The following is a 24,339-nucleotide window of genomic DNA, read 5'->3' on the forward strand; positions in this document are numbered from 1 at the left end:
GACCTCGTTAGAAGAAGTTAGACCTCTTTGACAGCCAGAAATCTTGCTTGTTTGTAGGTGACCAAATACTTATTTTTCACCATGATTTGCAGATAAATTCTTTAAAAATCAAACAGTGTGATTTTCAGGTTGTTGTTTTTTTCCACATTGTCTCTCATGGTTGAAGTTTACCCGTGTTGACAATTACAGGCCTCTCTAATATTTTCAAGTGGGAGAACTTGCACAATTAGTGGTTGACTAAGTACTTATTTGCCCCACTGTACATGCATTTTTTTCTTCTTACTTTAAATCTCCTGGAAAGAGTGCATACGAAAGAGTCAGTCTGGTACATTGGATTTGTCTATACTTGTTTCTCCTGGGAATATGTTGCTGATGACATACTCACATTTCTCATCTTTAGGTGGTAGTTGTGTGATCATGTTCTATTATTGAACTCTATTCACCAGGCTTGTCGTGATTGTTACAACATGTGTTGCTTTATCACGCACAGTGCTAATGTCATAAACATGGACCTTGTGGTAAGCAATGGGTTTTCAATGAAGGCAAACCTACTAAGAAGAAGAAAAAGTGGAGCCAAATCGAGAAAGACAGGCAAAGGAGCATGCACGAGTGAATAAGGAGCTCTTCCTTTTTCTAAATCTGTAAGAGGCATTGAGGAAAGGTAATTGATTGGAATTAATTGGTTCCAAGAGATAAATGATGGTTAGGTGAGATGTGACACTTCTAATGGCACATGTAGGGATAGAATGTCCAAAGGATTTAACCCTTCATTAAGTCAGTTGAGACTACATGCCCACAGTAAAGCTAACTCCTGTGTTTGTGGGCAATCTCACAAGCATGTTCAGACTCAAATCATCATATTTGGCCAATGTGTGCCAGTAAATTGCACAAACCTTTTTTTACACAACCAGACACATTTTTGATGACATGAATTATACATAGTTAAATGGTCAAAATGTATGTATTTATTTATTTATTTATTTATGCAACATGAATGTACCTTGTAGGTAGACATTCAAGGAAAGTATAATCTGTATAGTTATAGTCCACATGGTTGTCCATTTATATATAGTATGATGAATACTGTATGTTTACAGTTATTTCTGTAAGGTGAAGTTAACATCCTTTCATATACATAGTTAAAAGCAGGAAGAAGATCGAGTCCTGACATGTTCTATACTAAAGAAGGCAGCAGGATTAGTATAGATGCAACGACAAGCCATTCACTCCTGGGGCTAACCTCTGCCTCCTCATTGTTTTTTTTTTTTTTTTTTTTTAACGTCCCTGATCTCTCTTAGCAACATGAACTGGCGGCTTGGCAATGGCCTCTTGAGGTGAGAAGGAAATTCACTTTCATCACAGGGCAAGTCTGAACCATCTATGAATAGAGCTGTCATGACTGTGGATCAAGGTTCGAGTTATGTGGGAGCCAAGCGCACACAAAGCTCACTCGAGCTCCTGAAAAGCCCACCACGAAGAGCCCCACAACCCCATAAAGAGAGACAATCAGGGCTGTAGCTCTGTATTTATAAACCGAACACTGTTTTTGACTGCATCTGATTTTTACTCTTCAAATTGTTTCCCCAGTCATTTTATCTTCATCACTTAATCTAATTTTCCATGATATGGTTAGTTTACGGAGCTTTGCTTTGATTCCTTTTGAAGTCGTGTCAATATTATGATCTTTTTGTTTTGGTGGTTCATTGAAATCCAGTGTTAGTCCTAAATTGATAGAATACAATTACATTACTTTAAAAAAAAATCACTGACATTTCTAACACCTATCATGATCGTATGAATTGTAAAATACATAAATTCTCACTGATCATTTTTTAGATACACAGCAGGTAATTTAGAAAAAAGGAAAGAAAAAAAATTACAGAATTCTAAGTAAAGAAGCAGTCTGGTTTTTTTCCCCATTTCACTATTGAGTTGAGCGGCGGCACGGTGGCTCAGTGGTTAGCACGTCTGCCTCACAGTTCTGAGATCAAGGGTTCAATCCCGGGCGTTGGCCTTCCTGTGTGGAGTTTGCATGTTCTCCCCGTGCCTGCGTGGGTTTTCTCCGGGAACTCCGGTTTCCTCCCACATCCCAAAAACATGCATGGTAGGCTGATTGAACACTTTAAATTGACCATAAGTATGAGTGTGTGCGTGAATGGTTGTATGTCTCCTTGTGCCCTGTGATTGGCTGGCAACCAGTTCAGGGTGTACCCTGCCTACTGCCCGTAGTTAGCTGGGATAGGCTCCAGCACCTCCGTGACCCTCGTGAGTAAGAAGCGGCATGGAAAATGAATGAATGAATTATTGAGTTGAGATTAAAAGACTTAATTATTGCTTACTAAATACTGGGTTTTTTGCCTTAAAGGAAGGCTTCAGTTACCGTAATTTTCGGACTATAAGCCACTACTTTTTTCCCTGATTTTGAGTCCTGCGGCTTGTAGTCCAGTGCGGCTTATTTGTTGATTTATTTGGCTATGTAACACTTTGACAGCGGATGGGCATAAATAACATTATGAATTATGTCACTCACTCCATTTATGTCCAGCTTGAATCTTGACATCCATTCAAAATTGAGATAATTTTATCAGATGACGCAAACATTTCTGTCCGTCTTAAGCATTCACTAAGGCTCATGGCAGTGTCATGTCATAATTATGATGGTCTTATGACAGCCTTATGGCGCCACTGTCAAATAATGTGTTACCAATCACCATAACTAGCAATTAATGAAACAACTGGGCCAGTAAATGAAGAAATAATTAGCACAGAACATGAATTTTGATTGTTATTTACCTTTGTAGCGCTGCAGCGCATGTTCAGAAGCATGTTGGCGACAACAGTGTTGACAGCAGGTGGCAGCAGAGGTTGATTGTCTCCCCCAAGGGAGCAGCGATAGGCTAATGAAGCTTCTTGAAGCAATGAAGCAATGGTGGTTCATTTGAGCTTATGACAATCTTGTGATGCCGCTGTCAAATATAGTGTTACCGGTTAATATCTTGGGTGACAGCCATGCACACCAATTTGATGTAGAGTGCGGTGTATGTTTTGAGCACTAACAGGCTGACCCCCCACCTCTTCAATCTCTGCAGCAATGCTTACAGCACTCCTGTAACAAGTCACAAGACATTTTGGAGGAAAATGACAAGCAGTACTCAATTTGGACATTTAGGGATGTACGTAGTTTTCTAAGGGCTGTACCGGTACTCACTTTTAGTGCCAGGGGTTTATATATTAATGGCTATATTTTGTGGGGAAAATAAATTAACTCCATTATATAAGCTGCACTCAGACTACTTTTCTTTGTGTCAAAGTGTCATTTTGTCAGTGTCGTCCCATGAAAAGATATACTTAAATATCTGCAGAAATGCGAGGGGTGTACTCACTTTTGTGATACACTGTATATCGCAATGTTCATTTTTTTCTAATGTCGTTCAGGCCTATCCCAAACAGAGCTATTCAGGTTATCTGGTGAAAATTCTTCTAGTTTTAATATTGCAATATATAATATCGCAATACGTGGCAAACCCCCCCAAAAATCACAATGATAGTTTTTTCCAATATTGTTCTGGCCCAATCCAGACTTTAAATGTATCTTCAAAGTACATCAAGGTATTTTGATTTAGATTGTTTTCCACATGTTGTATTTTTTGGCAAAGATGTGTGATTGCTTGGTCATGTCAGAAAATCATTAAAATAAAAAACCTTTCAGACTTGTAGCTCATTAGCCCTGCTGAAATCGCTCATGCCGAGGTCACAATGAGGATATTCAGCCTGTCAGTTAAATGTCAAGTCTGGCAGGTTTGTCTCTCTGTTTTGAATTACAAGTCAAGTATGGAGAGATTGACTGGCCATTAAAATTTTGATTCTGTCATACCTCAATAATACATTTCCCCAGCTGTCAAACTGTCTAAGTCTGTTACCTCGTGTGGTTGTCACCTCAGGCAAAACTGAAATGAGACAAACTGTTTTCCTCTTGGCTAATGGGGAAGAACAATAGTAATGAGACGTATGGGGGGCACAGATGGCATTAATTGAGCTTCCATAAATAATTTTTATTGAATTACCTGTACTAGGGGTGTGTGGTAAATTTGGTAGCGGATTAAAATTTTGGACTCTAAGAGCTGGTCAAATGAACAGCGAATCAATATCTATCACTACCCACTTTTTTATCGGCTGCTTGAGAACTACCAGAAGAATAAACTAAACCTAACTTGGTCCGTGCCATTACCAGTCTGCTGCTGACTAGCTGTTGTAGCTAAACAAAGTCCTTTCACGTTACGGATCCAAATCTATAAACGACTAATTTTTGCTTCTATGTTAGAAAAAAAAAAACATACTCCCGACAAGTAGCACAATTGGTAAAGGAAGGCAAGGAGTAACTAACTAAGCATGCGGCACACAGAGCAAGCAGAGAACACTGAGAAACCAAGCTAAATGCTTGGCTAATATAAAGAAATTGAGTAATAGTGAAGCTCAATCAATATTAAACAGCAAATAAATTACCAAATTAGTGGTCAATTGGCTGGTGACCAGCTCAGGGTACCTCACCGCTCACCCAAGGTCTGCTGGAGTGATGTCTAACACACCTGCGACCCTAGTGAGTTGTTAATAGAAAACAACTGTGCTGTCAAAATACCTCACCATGCCTAACCCTGAAACCATAAACGGTAGGAAAACAGGAAACAGATCAGCAATTATTTCAAAATAAGACAAGAAAGACAATGTGTTATGTTTTATTGTGTCTTGCACCATGGAGTGTTGGGTTTTACATTTGTTTTGGAAATCTAAAATTGTTTTGCAGACTTGGTAAAAATGACATTACAGGTTATAGAATGATAATGTAAGAAAAAAAAATTGAAGCTCACGCTTAAATTTTCTCTGGACTGAAAACATTCAGTTAACATACAGTAAAACGGATGAATATGGCACAAAATTTCTATGCCATATTAACAGCTTTGAAGTGGACACACAATTAGAGTATGTCCTCAATGGTCTCCCATTTAGTGTACATTAAAAATAGTCATCATTGCACCCAATTTTATTTTTGTAATAACTACAGTAAACCCTGTGACACATAATGATCACAACACCCTCTAGTTCTCGTCCTGATTTTCATTGGTAGTGAAAGCCGTACCCTGCATTGGCCCTGCAGTATAGAGCAGTGGAATAGCATTGCCTCATTGGCATGAGACAGACCTCCCCACCAAAAAACCAACAACAACAAAAAACCAAGAGATTTCTATGGAGCCTTTCATTTGTTTGAACAAGGGAGGTTCATTGTATGTATCAATTGCTTGGGGTCAAAATAAGGCTATCATGCTGAAACGAATTATGGAGTTTTAAAGTGCAATTTCGTCATTGTGGTTATAAAAAGAAGTCTTAGCAATGTGTAGACTTTTTGAGATGGTGAAGGAAAATTTATCAACCATCACCCCACCTGGCTATAGTCTGATTGTGGATTGGATAGCAATCAATTACCTTACCTCAATGACCTCTGAATGCACTTATTCTCTTGTTACCATTTTGGCTTCTGACAGACCATGATGCTGCCCCAATAGCCGTGATTTAGCAGATTGGGATTGGAGCTCACTAACATCAGTCATTATCAGGAGTGCCAAGCTTCGGCCTTCTGAAATCATATAGCCTGACAGCAATGTTTACAGCAATCTCTTAATCTCTTCCCACTGAATTGAAATTTCATTTAAAATCTTCGACCTTAGATTGATGACAGCATCAACCACTTCATCATTTTTTTCCTGACTGCCAGAAAATGTGGCAGGTTTATAGGGTTTGTTTATTTGAGTTAACAAATATAAATAGTCTACACACCTGTGTTCTGATGCCACAGCATTTTTTTGTAATATGGCAATAATGAAATAAGATCAGATGAATAATTTCAAAACATTTTTCAACATTAAGTGCATGTTCAATAAGATGAACAGGAAATGATTAATAAAATAAATAAATTAAATAAACAAACATAATGATGAGTTGAATTTGTAATATCCTATGATAAAACACACTTATCTCACTGCAAAGGCTTCTTTTTCACAAGGTCTTGAGAAAAATAGAGTTCGGTATAATTTACCTCACAATGTAACAAAAATCCAGCTGCCATGTGCAGGTTGCTTACATTGTATCTCCGTTCGAATTAAGTTCATTAACGAAGGTTCTTCTACTGTATTCAGAATCAATTGATGTTGTGGGACTATAGTTGAGTGGTTACTTATTGAAGAACATGCTAAACTGAAAAGTGCTCCTGTTTCTGTCATTGTGAATTTCCACAAAATGGGGCTACCTGTAAGAACATTGTTTTCTTTATTTTCTTAGTCCCTTCATTATGGAACGACACAAGGAAACAAAATTACAAGCAATGACAAAATCCACACTTTCTATTTTAAAGTGCCTATTTAACAAACATTTTGTGCTTTGGTTGTTGAAGGTAAACAGTATAGTGTGCTGGGACAAATCCCTCCTCACATTCTCCTGCATGGGTATTTTCAAGGCTGTGTCCTCCCTGAGGCTTTGTTTGTTCCTTTCATACCCACTCATCTGTTACTTTCTTACTACATTTTGTCTGATATTGATCAAACTTGAAAATGGAGCCCTTCAGTGAATGTGTAAAGCCTCCTGGTAATCAATGATTGACAGTTGCTATTTCAACTTGCTATTCGAGGTTACTTTGATTAGTTCTGTGGGAAGCAGAGCAGCAGGGCAAAGCAGTGACAAATGATGGAGAAGGCTTGTTTTGTCTCTTTAGCTTCTGATTCAACACCGGGAGGCTGGACTGAGACTTGCTGAGCCTGACTATTGAACAAAACTAACACCTCTGAAAGGACAAATTGGAAACTACTTAAGTGTGCAATTGACAAATGCTGTCAGCAAAGCTAAAAACTACCTCAGTGCGGCAGTAAAATGCTGTCAGAATGATTAATTGTGCATTTCAGTGTGTTTTCTTTACCATCTTATTTGTGTTATAAAGAAGGCATATGTTGCATGAGTTGGACTTTATCCAAAGTCACAGGTGGGAGTTGAGTTCAACCCGAAAAGTTTATTATGCACACCAGTAGTAGTATTAGCTATTTTTTATGTCCCAAAAATTAATGGAGAAATCCGTCGCTTGCAGCTGTAAGGCTCAACCCTCCCCCACCGGTTGTTGCCCAGTGTCAGTGAGTCAGCTGTTCCACACGATGTCTAGAGGAGGTTAAACTCCTGAACTTTTTCCCCAACGAAGAAAACGAAATCGCTGGTATGGGAATATTTTGGCTATAGCAAAGTGACAAACGGCTGCAGCTTAGAGGTGGAGGGCCAACCGACATGTAAAACGTGTCAGCGGAGAGTGGCTGCAGAGGAGGCAACCTTCAACATAATTTCGCAATTGTACAAAATTAAAGGTTAGTAAACACTGCCATGAACGTTTCCTACCAGCTACGAGAGTTAACTCCAGCGTGTTTAGTGTGTCTAGTGGTGTAAAACATTGTGTATTTTTCTCTTTGGCAACTCTCTCTGTTGTGTGTGTATAATTTAAACATGATACGAGTCATCACACACACGTTTTTTATGGAAAATAATTATTTTATTTGTGATGGTAATAATGTTGAACTGTGCTGTGGGTTTAGGCTCACCTACTTTAATTTTAATTAAAATATCTCAGTTGTTTTTTAAAAAAATTTAACTTAACATTTTAATAAAAAATATGTTAATGCTATGCTAATATGTTTTGAAAAATAAAAATACTATTCAATGGAAAAAAAGTTGTTTTATTTATTTATTTATTTGAACTAGGGCCGTCAAAATTATCATGTTAACGAGCGGTAATTAATTTTTTTAAATTAATCCCGTTAAAATATTTGACGCAATTAACGCACAAATGCCCCGCTCAAACAGATTAAAATGAGAGCACAGTGAAAGGTGTACTTGTTGTGTTTTTCGGAGTTTTTCCGCCCTCTGCTGGCGCTTGGGTGAGACTGATTTTATAGGCTTCAGCACCCATGAGCATTGTGTAAGTAATTATTGACATCAGCAATGGCGGGCTACTAGTTTATTTTTTGATTGAACATTTTACAAATTTTATTAAAACGAAAACATGAAGAGGGGTTTTGTAGATCTCTGCAGTTCATCCAGAGTGATCATGGGCCTCTTGGCTGCATCTCTGATCAGTTTTCTCCTTGTTTGGAAAGGAGAAAGTTTGGAAGGACGGCCGGGTCTTGGTAGATTTGCAGTGGTCTGATGCTCCTTCCATTTCAATATGATGGCTTGCACAGTGCTCCTTGAGATGTTTAAAGCTTGGGAAATCTTTTTGTATCCAAATCCGGCTTTAAACTTCTCCACAACAGTATCTCGGACCTGCCTGGTGTGTTCCTTGGTTTTCATAATGCTCTCTGCACTTCAAACAGAACCCTGTGACTATCACAGAGCAGGTGCATTTATACGGAGACTTGATTACACACCGGTGGATTCTATTTATCATCATCGGTCATTTAGGACAACATTGGATCATTCAGAGATCCTCACTGAACTTCTGGAGTGAGTTTGCTGCACTGAAAGTAAAGGGGCCGAATAATATTGCACGCCCCACTTTTCAGTTTTTTATTTGTTAAAAAAGTTTAAATTATCCAATAAATGTTGTTCCACTTCACGATTGTGTCCCACTTGTTGTTGATTCTTGACAAAAAAAAATAAATTTCATATCTTTATGTTTGAAGCCTGAAATGTGGCGAAAGGTTGCAAGATTCAAGGGGGCCGAATACTTTTGCAAGGCACTGTTTATTGTGACCAATATAAATGATTTCAAAACTTTCCTACATTAATGTGACCTGTACAACTGAATTGTACAGAGGGGTAAACAAAATTAAATGAATGTGGTTTCAGTTTTGTACATCCACTTAACAGGGATGGGTTTAGAAGTAACCGTATTCAAACTCATGTTAAAATGGAGTCCAAAAACATAACACATGACACAATTTCAATGTGTTTCTTGAATAAACAGTCATGACGAAAATGTTCCAGTGGAAATACATGGAAATAAACTGCTATCACCCTCCTGTCGGAATAATACACTTGGAGTGCAGTGCAAATCCAGCCTAAAAGAGCTATTAAATGCTTCTGGTCAGGTGGGGACAACTCCTCCCACCGGATTGATTAGTAACTTATTTCAAGAACCAATTATCTCGCTCTGTCTCAGAATCAGGATAAGAGTCTTAGAATGCTTTTATAAACAGCTATGATTTAGGAACAACGTGCTTATACCGTCACAGTGCATGTTGAAATTAAGGGCTTTTGCTCTTTGCCGTTTTGTGACCTCAGCACCAGCAGCCTGCAGTGATTGTTGAACAGTGCTGTATGCACAAGGGGTCAATACTTTGACCCTGTGGGTGTTGCTGCCCAGTTTGGACTTCCTTTGGTTGAATGCTCCTGGGAGACAGTAGTAACCAGAAACACAGAGCTGTTTGTACAAGACTAATCACATTTATTTCAGATCAGTGCTCTTTGAATAGAGCCAGAAAGTGATGAGGCAAAATGTAATGAGTGTGGTGACATAGACTTTGAAATTTGGGATTTGTTTTCTAATCCCACTTCCTGTATCGAGGGTCTGGGAATGTGAAGCACATGCAAACGTAACTGTGTAGCACTAAAAATTCAGTAGACAAAAAAGGCTTTCACCAAACTCTTTGTAGGCCTACTTTGTGTTTGTTGGAAAGGTGGCCAGTATAGCAGGAATAACCTTTTTGTTTTGATTAAAACTCACTTTTTTTAGGGAAAGCAGCAGGCAGAAGCTGTGGGATGATTATAGGAATATGTGTATATTCCGGGTTAGACGTATTTAAGAAGCCCTAGGAGGAATTAAACTGCTGAATTAGTTCTGCGTGATAAGGAAAACAAAAACAATCTATCCTGATGTGGGCCTTTTTTATATCACGATAACGATCTGTCACTAGGGATGGGAATTGATAAGATTTTTACGGTTCCTATTCCATTATCGATATTGCTTAACGATTTGATTCTTTATCGATTCTCTTATTCATTCTAATTTGGGGGAAAAAGAAGAACAAACGTTTTGATTGGCATCGAGTTTGTTTAATCAGAAGTCACAACGTTACAAACTCACGACGAGATCAAAAGAGGCCCAAATCCTGTTAACTGTGGCAATAAGTGGCATATACACAATAATGTAACATTTTACTGAAACAGTTTTCCAATTGAAATAAAAAATATTGGTATATATTGGCATATAGGTTGTTGTTCTGCCTTTGGCAATTTGTGTTAAATAGTATTATTTACTATTATATTGAAATGCATGCCTTTTAGTTTTTATGGTGCTTTCACGCTCAAGTAGGGGCGCCCTTGCGCTTCCTCACGCGAAGAAGAACACGCTCACGTGAAGAAGAGCGTGTTTACACGCGAAGAAGTGCAGCTAGTCAGAGAGGGAAGCACTGCTACGAGCCTACGTTCTTTGTTAATGTTTGTAAAATATCTACATAGGCAACGCCTTGATGTATCATCTTTTGTGATTTTGTTATGTGTTTTCACTCGCGATCGGACACTAAAATCCAGTTGTGTAGTTGTTTGAACGATGTGCTAATGCTAGCGAACGTATACTAACCGTTTGTTATTACTCTATTAGCAGCTAATCATCGCTGATTTACGTTGATGCGAACCTGTTTGTTATTGGGGACGAAACTGATTTGTTTCATTTCTATTTTTGGTTTCACTCTTCAAGTGATGGTGTCATAAAGACGGCTGAATAAAGTCAGCAAATTATACCAACGTCTTCTGCACCGTCATTTGGGGGTTTAGCTTATGTATAGCCAGGACTGAGCCTTAGTGTCTTGGTGAGGACAGTACAGTACACGTACAGTGCATGTGCCAAACCAGCGTAATGTAATCACGTAGTAGTACTTCCTGAATCTAGCGTGCGTGACATGTGTAAGTTATGTGTCGTAATTCGTGCTGGTTGGAATCGATTAGAGAATCGTTAGATAAACTGCCATACAATTCCATGGAATTGAAACACACGAAACCGGTTCTTTATAGGAACCGGTTCTCGATTCTCATCTCTATCTGTCACAATGTCGTATAATAAAGTTTTAATAATTTTGGTGAAAAATTACACATTATTATGACAGATTTTTCCCCTACTCACTGAATTGATGTTAAACTGACCCGTCACAAATGTTAAAAGCACCAAGTAGTGTTGCAACTTAAAACAATTCAGATTAAAAGGGAGCAGCACAGCAGCATACATATTTTTGCTCAAATGTAAAGATATCTTAATATCTACTAATACTTGTGAGTGGTTAGGAATTTTAAGACCGCTGTATATTAATTTCGCATAATATCATTCGTAATATCATTATTTTAAGATGTACCAAATTTCCATTTCTTAGATTATTCGCGATTCGGCCGTGGAAGATTCGAGAACGATTCACAAACATCCAAATTCTGATTATTGAAATATGTCAAGTAAAGCGGAACTAAAACACAGTCAGTGTGGTCTTCGGGACGCAATGAGAAACGGACCAAGAATAAACATTACCCGGGTAATGACAATGCTCAGCTCACGGCTCTGGCTCAACTCATGCCGCTAGATAAAAAAAAAAAACCAATAATACCTGACTGGTGCCGACAGCCGCTACAAACAACTTCCACATAATGCTACAGTAGATATCACATGTATAAAGAACTAGATGCGAAATGACAGACTCGGCGGCGTTAGCAGCATATGCATAGAAAACTAGATGCAAGAAGACAGATTTGACGGCGTTATTAAACAGCCTCCATCTTAAAGCAGTAGACTTCCCTGGAAGGCTGCTGTAGCGAACCTTCTATGCGAACCTATTTAACTTTTTATCTAAAATACTCCAAAATCGGCAAAATCTTGACTTGAATCTATCTTTAAAACAGTTTTAAAACTTCCATGTGTCGAAAGTAGACAGAAATGATGGAATAACGGGAGCAATTTTAACAACTTTAACAGTTGATTCACAACCTTAAATTAATTAAATTTAATTTAAAGCTGTTGATACAGAATGGGGGCTTGAGTATTTTATTTACTGTTTTGAACTGTTAACTTGATACTGAAATAGTCATTTATTCAAGCCCTTTGAGGATTTTTGTACAATTTTTGTAACTAATGTACGAAAAATTAAAAGCAGCTAATAGCTGGGTTGAATCAATAATAATTGATTTATAATCGAATCGCAGCCTCTGAATCGTAATTGATTCCCACCTCTAATCATTTTGGCGATATACATTGTCATATCGTACGGCACTAAACTGAATAATTATAGTTACTTAACGGTTTGCTTTCTCAGCAAACATTGTTGCGGTCTGCAAATGCGAAAAACAAGAAAGGGCCCAAGATTAGACAACTGAGGGGAAGCGTTCAATGATTGATTAAACAAAACAAAACAAACAAAACGTTCGCGGAAAAGAGGGAATAACAAAAGGAGTCGGTGACAATAGGTCGACGGGTATTAATAACGTGAAACGAAGCGGTGGGCAGAGAGCCAAAATGACAACAAAAATACACTCAATACCTGCACAAGGTAGAGGATCACAAAACAAAGACACCTGATGAACAAGATGGCAAAATACAAAGCGACTCGAAAGTTGTATGGGGTATCGAATGGTGACCAGAAAACTAATATATCGGCACCGTTTTGCTGACGTTTATAATACAGTGGTACCTCTACATACAAAGTTAATTCGTTCCAGGACCTAATTTGTTAGTCGAAATGGTCGTATATCGAGCAGGATTTTCCCATAAGAATACATTAGAATTCCATTAATTAGTTCCACTGCCCGAAAACCTACACTACATCCTTAATATAAATACTGCTGGTACTATTGCAAATAGCATTTACACATAGCAAAACAAGTAAATTGTGAATACAAATTTGAATATTAATATATTAATAGTAATAATTATTTAACACATAATGTAACGAATCGGGTCGAGGTAGCGTTGTACTACTGTTGAATAGCTGGAATTCGCTGCAGGTGCGATGTCGGGAATAGTCCCACAGTAACCAGACAAAATCTAACCAGTAGCAGAATGTGACAAACATTTTCCATTCATTTTCTTGAGCTTGAGTATTCTGTTCAGTGTCACAATCTGACTGCAGCATACATCCTTGCCAATCAGGACACAAAAACATTCGTTCTGACAATCAGGTCCATTGGGAATTTAAAATCTAAAATTTTTTCCCTCTTGGAACTTTTTTTTTTGTCACAAACCAGATAATTGTGGAAGAGAACTTGGACTTACAGGGAAAATTTCAACCACCCCAAAAAAATAACATTCCTTTTTCATCCAAATCGCTTATGACCAACTACAGCTTAATGATAATCTAATTTTATAATAAATAAGATTCACTATTTTAACCAGACATTCGTATTACTACTTATTCATTTGGCTCTGCGTAAGAATAGTATGATGGCACCACATGGTGAGGGAGCAGCTGGAGCATACTGAGAGGAGGAAACCTGGACCACAGCCACAATAGTTGCTGTCACAATCTTTCCCGCTTTCCTGTCATTCTGAGGAAGGGGCTGGAACAACTGGACTCCACATTGTGACCCCAAACTGCGTCAACTAATAAAGCATTCACAGCTATGGGGTATGCCAGTGGGTGTCACATCCAAAAGCTGCTGTATCCTGTGTCTGTCTACTTGTAAATCTCACAGTGACTTTTCAGGATGCACCTGAGGCAGTGATTGTCTCATTAAGACATTTTGTGTCCCCCACAGGTTTCTTAGCTGAAATGCCTCTTTTTTTCAATGAGTAGAACCATTGTGTGCTTGTAATTGCAATGTAGAAAAGAGTGTATATTAGAGATTCAGTCTTTGAGCTCTCCTGATGGATGTTGTGTATTTTAACAGTTAATGAGGTGAGAATAACATGATAATTGCTCACATAGTGGCCACTGCTCAATAGAGGGTGCTAAGGTGCCGCCCCATCATTTATGTTTGTCATCACGTTACGTTGAATAATAGTTTTCATTGCCTTGGATAATCATAAAATGGTTCATGCTGAGTAATGTTGTGTTCCTTATTTTTGGTTGGATTATTCAGCATTTAGTCTGGGCTGTACAAATATTTTTATCATTGACTAAAGTTAAAAGTATTATAGCTACAATAAAAGATAGGAGCACAGTGGGTGCATAGCTTTGAAGCGCGCATAGCTGACTGATGTCATGCCGAACAAATAATGACTTAGACTTTTTATGCATGTACACAGCTTTTCTGCATATGGCGCTGATGTGCATTGTGCAGTTCAAAGTCAAACTTGTGAAGGTAGTTCACTTCCTATCTTGCATCTACTGAAAGTCACTAACGCACAAAGCCCAGCACTGTGTGTACTACTTCCTTGAGTAAACTAGCTTCCTCTCAGGTGAAGTTTCAACAAACACACACATACTGTCACCACTCAGCTTTTGTATGTTTAACAACAAAACCATGTGAACACAACAAATACTTTCTTAAAGTTTCTATTTCGTGTGAAACGAACAGGTTTTATTTGGTTTTTGGTTGTTATGGCCAGACTGAGATGGTTTGAACATGCCCAGAGGAGAGATAATGAGTACAGTATATTGGCAAAAGAATGCTGAATTTCCATATGCCAGGCAGGATGTCTTGAGGGCAACCAAATAGGAGTTTTATGGATGTAGTTAACTCATTTGCTCCCAAAAACGTATAAATATGTTCTGTTTTTAATTGCTTCAGTGTCCCAAAAACGTATTTATACGTCTTTTGCATTTTTTTGTTTGTTTTTTTGACAAGAGGCATCTATAGGTTCCTATGTATCTAAGATACAATGCACAAACCTCAAAACCCATTTTAAAGCAATAAAACGGGCCACTGGAGGTCAGTAGTGCATTTGGTAAGAACTCATCTCGGGCCAAGAAAGGAAGTGAAGCAAAATAGTCAGGAAACGGAAGTTGGAAGGATCTTGTGAAGACGTGTGAGAATTTGAAAAAAATGTGGAGAACGATAGGGGAAAAAAAGGCAAACAACACTTGAGGAGTGTTTTGAAAAGAAAACGAAACCATCATCAAAAAAGGATTTAACAAATCTATCTTGAGGAGACAGACGGTGACGTCCACAACAGCGTCAGGTTCCACACGCCTTCCGCGGAGCTCACGTTGCGTTACTCCTTAGCCCGAGGTTGAAACCAACGATGAAGATGATGAAAAAAGTAAGACCGATCTTGATCCGGACTCATCATAGCCACCTCATTCAACCGGGAGCAGCCGAGAGCCTTCCCCATTGTTATGTGCGCAAATAGTTCAACAGTTCAATAGTTTAGTTATGTGTAAAATAAATTGTTGCTTTGCGAGTAAAAGCTCTATTTGTCTTGTTTATTTTTGTTATTTTGTAGAACGAAAACATTATTCAGATGTTTGAGATGTCAAATAAGCGAAAGATAGCTGTGTTAAAGTCAAAGTTATGTTTGAAATGTATGCTTTCACAAAAAGCTCAATTTATCTGTTTTTTCATCAGAAATTGGAAAATTGCTCAAACTAAGCTATTTTCTAATGCTGATTTGTAAAGAATGGAAAAAGATATGAACTTTTTTTTCTGCTGAAAGAAGAGAGTCTAATCTTTCTTTTGGTGGGTTCCATGTTTATATAGCAATAGAAGAGAATTTTCTGTGGGCCTTGCAAAATCAGTCAAAATCCAGTAAACGGCCGGGAGCGAAGGGGCTTGCTCCGGTGAAAATGACTGGGAGTGAATGAGTTAATAAGGACATGAAGGTAGTTGGTGTGAGAGCAGAGGATGCAGAGGACAGGGTTAGATGGAAACAACTGATTGCTATGGTGACTCCTGAAGGGAAAAGCCGAAAGGAAAAGAAGAAGAAAATTAATAACAATGGATGTTTGAGGTAGCAGCTGGATGTCTTATGGATATTGGGTTGTGTCGATCTTTTTGTTGTAAAATTTGTCCATTTATTATAAACACGCTAATGAAATGGGTTTGCAAGGTCTGTAAGAGGACATACAATACTGAGGTAGAATGGGTTCTATCTTTATTCCAGAAAAACAGTTTGAAACTCCAAGCTTTGTCAATTTCAGAGACACAATGAGATGTGGAGTCTGTCTCTCCCTTTAGAGTGTCCAGAAAGTGGGGATTATATTTTGACATGAGGCTGAGATATGCCAAGATAAAGTGTGAAGGTAGTCTTTGCGCATTCGGGCATCTCTTATAGTTAGTCTTCTCACAATTCTTCTGCTTTCTTTCATATGTTGTCTCTTTCTGGTACGGACCATTCTTTGATATGGTCTCAACTGTATGTTTGCTAAATGTGTAATAAAATAATTTACCGTGCAAACTGTAGTCAGGGAATGTATGCACAAATGTGGCTAGACAAATACAAAATCCCAGTGAGTCATGGTTCATTGAGTGCAGTAATTCACGGCCTATAAGCACGTGACTTGGTGCCGAGGTGGAACACATGGGCAGGAATTGTTAGAGTTGAGAGGATTCAACCTCGTGTTCATTGAGATAGACACAATTTGTCAATCAGTGTCCATCAGGACTGTCAAACACATGTTCACTGTGATTCTCTACAGGCTGACCTATAATGCCACTTTACCCCAGGCAATCCCTGGTTCCTGATTCCTCTAGATTCCTGAGCTAATCCCAGATTAAACCAGAACATAAAGCATTGCCACTGCTTCTTAATGACCTGTGACCTCCTCATGTCTCAGAGCCACAGTAACCCTGCTGATCAGCATTCATGAAAGACAGATGACATCAATAAATTGTTTTTTGGACTCTAAACACCACCACAATTGGTTTGTATTAAACCGTCAAAGCTTCAGAAATACAAATTTAATTTGTGGGTAGTTAAAGGCAAATCAAGTGTGTGTAAATAGTTAAAATCTATATTTACTTATTTATTTATGTTTTTACATGTGACTCCCACATTTGAAGCACTTGGACAAAGTAATCGACAAAAAACAAACTTTTACTTTTTAATTGCTCGTTACAAATCCAATGCAGCCAATTATATTGCCAGATGCTAGATTTGATCCCTGGTAATGACATGCACCTCATTGTTGTCTTTACCAAGTGCAATGCATGCACAATCAGATTCAGACAAGGTGACTGACATAGTCATTGCAAAACAGTTGTTTGAACAAAATGTGTGTGCAAGAAAATATTATTTAAAGGTGTTTTACAAGAGAACGATTATGTAAAAACTTGTTTACATTTTGGTCAGTTTAAGCTTCACTAACAGAAGAAAACATTGTTCCAACAGTTATAGATAAAATGGTTGAATCCGTACCGTATTTTTCGTACTACAAGTCGCACCTGAGTATAAGTCGCACCAGCCATTAAATGCCCAACGAAGAGGGAAAAAAAACATATACAAGTCGTACCGGAGTATAAGTCGCATTTTTGGGGGGAAATTTATTATTTATTTCATAATATCCAATACATAGAGCAGATATGTCATCTTGAAAGGCAATTTAACATAAAAATACAATAGAGAACAACATGCTGAATAAGTGTACAGTATGAAGTTACATGATGCATGAACAATGAAATGCGAATATACTGTCCTCACCAGGACGCTACGGCTCAGTCCTGGCTATACAGCGTGCTCCCAAATGACGATGCTGGACGTCCGTATAATTTGCGGAATGAATTTCGTCCTCGATACCAAACAGGTTCGCATCAACGTAAATAAATGATAATTAGGTGCTATTACAGTAGGGTGACCAAACGTCCTCTTTTGCCCTTTCACGTCTTGCCGGGTTTTATAAATTCATGAAAATGTCCGGTTTTTATGATCTTCCACGGGAACAGTTTGAAGAGAATCCCTCCGGCCGCTGGGGGGCAGCGCTTGCCTGCGTCGTCGTGGCTCCTACTAGTAGGGGCGGGAGAAGGAGTACAGTTTACCCCTTGTATTATGGGGCATTACCGCCATCTACTGGGTTGGTGGTTTGGCTAGAAAACAGGCAGTTACAGACTACAATAAGGAGTAGTTGTAAGAGACGTTTATAGTGCTTCGTACACCTTTCTGTAAGTTCATCTTCTGTTAATGTCGCTCATGTGTCTTCTGTTATATACTATACAATATATGGGTACAAAGAGATGCAGTATGTTGTATTAGTCTTGTATTAATTGTTCTGCATTCGTGTATTTGGTTGAATGTTAGTATTATATTCTAAGTGGGAGCGCCTGCACAGTTGTTAAGTTTTTTACGATAAATACGTGTATAATGACAACGGTTGACTTCTGTTGGAGTTTTGTACTAGCGTGATCTGAAAAATCCCGCTTGGTGTCGCATCGTTGTGCTACAGATGATTGTGAACTTATATAGCAAAGTTTGATTTTGCCTCGTCTCCCGGTACTCGCTAATAGGGTAGCTATCAGTGAGCTAACTAAGCCGCACTACACATTATGGGAAACGTAGTTTTGAACTGCTGCGTTTGGAAACATGCCGGTTGAATAGTTTGTCAGGTTGAATAGTTTGTCAGTTTATTTTAGTTATTGTTTGCGTGCAATCTAGAACATTGAATGAGAATAAAAATTGAGTGGGAATAACAATTTCTCAACGACAATTGTCGGGATAATAATTTATAGAAATATTTATGTGGCACAAGCCTACTGTGTGGCTGTATTGACTGTACTATATTTCCACGGGTCTGCATGATATTTTTTTGGTCATTATTTAATTTTTTTTTTTTTTTTTTTTGCGTTTCTTTTTTTGTTTGTTTGTTTATGTTTTAGTGAAAATAAAGCCTGTTGAGCAAAAAAACTTATTTCCATATAGTATGTAATATATACTATTTGGCTTTTTTTTTTTTTTTATAAAACTGAATTTTTCTGTCCAGACGGAGGAGGCACACTTTAAACATATTAAAGTGATATAGGCATCTTTGAGTAAGTATCTCGAGGCTGGGCAAAGTGTCCTCTTTTTTGGAAATCAAAATATGGTCACCCTATATTACAGCAATGACACAAACGGTTAACATGCGTTCACTAGCATTAGCACATCGTTCAGACAACCACACAACTGGCTCTAAGTGTCCGATCGTGGGTGGACAACACACAGCAACAACAGAAAAGATGATACACACAGGCGTTGCCTCTGCAGATATATTTTACAAGCATAAACAATGAACATAAGTTCGCAGCCGTTTCTCTCTCCAGACTTGCCCTCTCACTCAGAGCTACGTAGCTCTCCGTCTTCTTCTGGCGTGTGAGCGCGCTTCTTTGAGTAAACAAGTGTGAGTGCGCCCCCATGTGGGTGTGATAGCGCCACAAACTAAAAGCATGCATTTCAATATAAAAAAGTCAATAATACAATTGAACACACATTGCCAAAGGCAGAACGCGAACGTGGCCATAGCTATTAAGAGTTATTCAGATAACTATAGCATAAAGAACATGCTGACAAGTTTATCAAACCATCAGTGTCACTCCAAAACACCAAAATAACATGTGAAATGATATCATATTGTGTTAATAATTTCACACATAAGTCCCTCCTGAGTATAAGTCGCACCCCCAGCCAAACTATGAAAAAAAAAAAAACTGTGACTTATAACCCGAAAAATACGGTATATATTTTTACACTACATAAAATTAGTTTTTTTTTTTGCCATTTTGCTTTGTTGCTTGTAAAACTTAATTGAATATTCAAAAACAACACTATCAGCACTATTAACAATTTTGCCTATTTATCAGCATTTTTGGGTTTGGCAAAGATCAGTGGGGATCAGGTGATGCAGCCCTGTGATAAGGCTATCTTTTAGCATTAGAGCTCATCAAAGCTCACAGTGAATACAAATTGGTGCCATTAGCAAAGGAGTGACTGGGGATAGGCAAGGGATGGGGTTTACAGGGTCTCCTAATTATAGAGCGGATGAGCATCCCGGGTCTGCACGAGAGCGTCAGGACACAAAGGGAATATGGTGTTAACAAGGTGCGTGTGGTGGTAAACAAGAAATGTCGTACCCTAAAAGGACGCATATTATAATAGTGCAACTGTAGAACCCTGTGGTCATGAGTGATATTAATAAACACTGTTGACTATTCGAGTGGTACCATATCTATAAGTCATTATGAAGGTTCACATATAACTTGTTGAGACGAGACGGTCACACCTTCTCCCATGTGAAAGAGCACACAGCAACACAATGCAATCATGTCCTATTTGAGTAGTCTGACTTTATTCAGCTTCTCTAACCACTTGTGCAATTTATAAACACTCAAACTAGACATAGAATTCACTGGCATAGCTGATGTCAGGATGTTAAATTACTGTGTTATTGAATGAATGTCACATATTTGATGTGATGCTGTTGTCTCGCTTCTGGCTGCTCGATTGTTCTTCAGTCCATAGTGTGACTAAATAGCAAAAAACAGGTGTTGTGCTCAGACGGTGTTCCTTTTCATTTAATGGCAAAGCACAGCAAACCTCAAACACAGAAATCACATACTAAAACTCTGGCGTCATCTCCTTTGTTGCCTTTGAAGTGTTTAAGTGACATAGCGCTAAACAACCTACGTGCATGTTTGACACAAACACAAACAGTGCAGAAGGATTCTGTTTTAGAATGGGAATGTACTGGGGTTTAACCGATTAGAGCTTTGATTTTGTGGCGAAAAACAGTCACATCCAGTGGATACACACAAAGTGCAGGAGTGTGTTGCCTAATCTTCCTGATTATGTGTTCACTGATTGTCATTATATTGTAGTACGTATTTCCTTATCCTGCTAATACTGGTTATCACTGTGAGAAACTTGAGCTAGATAGATAACAGGGGAAACCGCAACTCCTTCTGATTAAGGATGCTAGACAGGAGCTAATCCTTATAGTTTGGAATCATAATATTTAATTTTGTTTAGTCATACATTTAATTTCTTGTTTTAATGCTTTGCAATGTATGTTTAAGACCGAGATTATCAACATACACTGTAAACTGAAGAAATTGTTTGGGTCCAATAAAACCAAGGTTTAACTTTTTGCCCACAATTCCTAAACATATAGCCTTCTGTTTACTTTAAGTTGGCAGAACATCACATTTTGTCAAAACTAATCCCAGAAACTGTACAACATTGTGTAGCTACTTGCAGTTAAAGAATGCATTTCAAATAATTCCCTTTGTCAGGAGAACTTGTTTCTGTCCGTCTGACTGACTGATACATGAAAACAACAAACTATTTCACCAACGACCATTGGCTTTTGTGATTCCTTAGCTATTAACGTTTTCGAGGTAATGCTGGTACATTAGGCTTTTTAAGAAAAAAAAAAGATTTGTTATGGATATTTTTGTTTTCACCACCAAACATATTTTGGGGAAGCCCTTGACACAAGCTTCTTTGATGTCTGAAAAGCATGACACAGTTCCCACCCATCTTAAACACCCTAATTATTGCTCCTGCCCATTTACTGTGTGATCCAACACTCCTCTAACAGTTGGGAATTGCCTCAGGAAACAGCTTAGCTAGGCCAACATGTATGTCATGTGATGTGCTTTGGGTTAGTAGGTTATTTCACATGCTTCACTTGTGTGGTGGTTAAGAATAATTTGAGATCATTACACAGTAAACAACATAATGGTTTTATCGTCGTGTATTTTTTTTAAGATGTTAGCTTGTAAAATAATCCTAACTGTTTCATTCCAAATGCGTGAAACAACTGTGACATAAATGGGAGGCCAGTAGCTGGCCCTCAAGAAATAAAGCACACCAACTAGTTATTTGAGGTTATCTTCTGTACCTTTCTGAAATCCTACTTTCATGCCCAGGTCCTATTGAGTGGAATAATTCAGACCACAGTGGTTGTGCCATCACATGGACCTTTTTGGCTGTACATCAACATATGACATAGCAAAGTGGAATTAATAGAAAGAAAAATGAGCTGGTTATTGCGCCACTCTTGGCTCCTAATCACTCATTGTCACACCTTCCAACTTAAATGTAGTCAAGCTGTTTGGCTGCTTACTTTTGATATCTCTCCCTCATCATCTTATTAAACTATCAGCCTTAAAGAGGAAAAATGCCCAAATATTCTATTGGCTGGGATGTGTGCTTTTATTTTAGTTTTTGAAATATGATCACCACGTACTCGATTCCCATATCAATGTCTTGTAGTGAATGTGAGCTGCATGGCTTTATGCCGGCCCCACCCTCCAAACCTTCACTCTTTTTACTCTCATTTTTCACAGGCTGACCACAAAAGAGATTCCACCTTTTTGTGAACATAAAAGACTTATTTTGTTCAAACTTTGGTCACCATTTTTTCTAAATCCATTTAAGCGAACACTTCTCTTTTGACGAACAAATTTGTCTACCTCGCAAATGTAACCTTTGGAAATACTGACTGTTGCGATTGAATTTGAATTGTATTGCAACCTAAAGATTTAAAATGGATTTAATTGTGAGTTCCTAAACAATACTCAGGGGAATATGCTGTAAAAACATGGTTTAGGAAGTAGCAGGTTGCACTAAGAGATGTGGGTCAGAAAGATGGAAAAAAAGTCGATATGCTACATGTACCTAGTGTGCTTCCTACACTGGCCGCACACATTTAGTCGACAGACTGCACGCAACGCTGTTCCATCTGCAATGCAGTGCATTGAAGAATTAATCATTCCTCTCAAACCGAATGGTAAAGTCAATACACAACTTGTCTAGACATTCACTTCTACTTTACAAAATATTTTCTTTGAACTTCATATCGGGAAACGTCTCATTTTTTCAGCAGTTGACATGAAACCACTATGTGTTCAGCAATCATCTTTCTAAACTGCACTTTGCATCTAGAAATGGTTTATGAAAGAACTTTTGTCTGTGTTCAGTAGACTGAGAGGTTTGGATGCTCTTTTTTTGTCTAAGGATGTATTATATTCTTGGTTGCCCACCTGCACTCCACACAACGGTGTGCAGGTGCATGACTTGTAATGTTGTTACTGAGTGTAAGGATCTTATTCCCTCTCTGGTTTACTTTCACTGCTAATAACACTATTGCCATTTCATTGAGAGAATTGGTCAGTTCATGAGACAAAGACACCTGTATATACCCAACGGAGTTAACCGAATCATAAACTGATTAAGAGACTCTTTCGAATGAGACATTTTTGGACTATTTTCTACATGTTAATAGATTGCTGGTTTCTAACCTATTTGACATGCAGCATGCATGAATCCGAGTTGGAAAATAAGTAGCATCGGTTAATCCCAATTGGGCATAGAGGAAGCATGGGGGGGACTACGTTGGTGGCTGCTTGAATCACATTAACGTCCAAGTAAAAATTCAAAATTTATATTCTCGCACATAGTCAACTGCACAGTCAAAACTATCCATTGTAACACTCTTCACAATGAATCAATCTATACAGAAAGTTACTTGTCTCACCCAAAAGCATGCCTTGAAGACTCTTCTTTGGCATATATGAATTTTGAATTTACAGATTATGTGATGGGAATATCACTGACACACTGATTGTTTAGTAACTGTTGTGTTGCTAAACAGTTTCATCCATTTTCATTAGAAGATTTTGCTATATTCCTGGAACTTTTATGGATGTATTCAAAGCCTCATTTAGAATCCTTTTGAAACAAGCATGACAGGTCCAGTTCTGGTATTTAAAATCGCAGTTCTGTCTTTGCACGTAAAACATAAGTGATGTCAGTGTTTATTTTTATAGAGCAGGGTAGTGACACCTAATAACAAGTGGTCACTAGAGGCACATCTTTAATCACACTCAAATGCCAGGCGTGAGCTAACATGTCCACTTGTTATCGGATGCACATTAATGTCAGGTCTGTGCAGTGCCAAAGACTTGATCTAAGTTCTGAGTCATTCAATGTAATGAAAGACCTGTGGGCTTAGCATTTCTGAACAAGTCCATCACCTCATACTCTAGGTGTTCAATTCCTGTAGCCTTTAATAGAGGCAATATTTCATCCAGTAATAGGCTATGCTATCCACAACATTTAGACCACACCATATACTGTTTATTTACCGGATAATTTTGTGCTGGGGGTTGCACATGTGTGCATTGTGTATTGTGTAATTCTTATGCTGAGTTGTTCTTATGCTGTTCACTTACTCGCTTCCCATCCAGCTACGTACAACAAATATACTGAAGAGTTGCTGAAAAATAAGGGCTTGGACTGGCTCTCGGAATGTGTGTGCATGTGCAACACGTGTCGGCTCGTTGTGTTTTTAGTCATATACACACAACAGCTCTGCTGAGTGTGTGGGGACTCATCATTCAACTTAAGTCTCCAAACACAAATAATCACAGGATCAGGCCACATGTTGTAGTTCCACTGCTCAATGGTTTGACAGCTGTCCATCACTTGGCTCA

At 38.3% G+C, this 24,339-nt stretch overlaps 1 protein-coding gene across 5 annotated transcripts in view; it reads left to right on the plus strand.

Moving 5' to 3' along the window:
* Positions 1–24,339, plus strand: part of LOC130921499 (semaphorin-3F-like) — an 85,109-nt gene that overhangs the window by 30,887 nt on the left and 29,883 nt on the right. The window contains exon 1 of one of the 5 annotated variants that reach the window (XM_057845482.1): positions 19,782–19,942. The exons of the other annotated variants lie outside the window; for them this stretch is intronic. The gene's annotated coding sequence lies outside the window, so the exon portion shown is untranslated. Of the gene's footprint in view, positions 1–19,781; positions 19,943–24,339 lie in introns of those variants that run through there. 5 annotated transcript variants of the gene reach the window in all.

Source organism: Corythoichthys intestinalis, chromosome 9, assembly GCF_030265065.1.
Source record: "Corythoichthys intestinalis isolate RoL2023-P3 chromosome 9, ASM3026506v1, whole genome shotgun sequence".
In the NCBI taxonomy this organism is placed as follows: Eukaryota; Metazoa; Chordata; class Actinopteri; order Syngnathiformes; family Syngnathidae; genus Corythoichthys; species Corythoichthys intestinalis.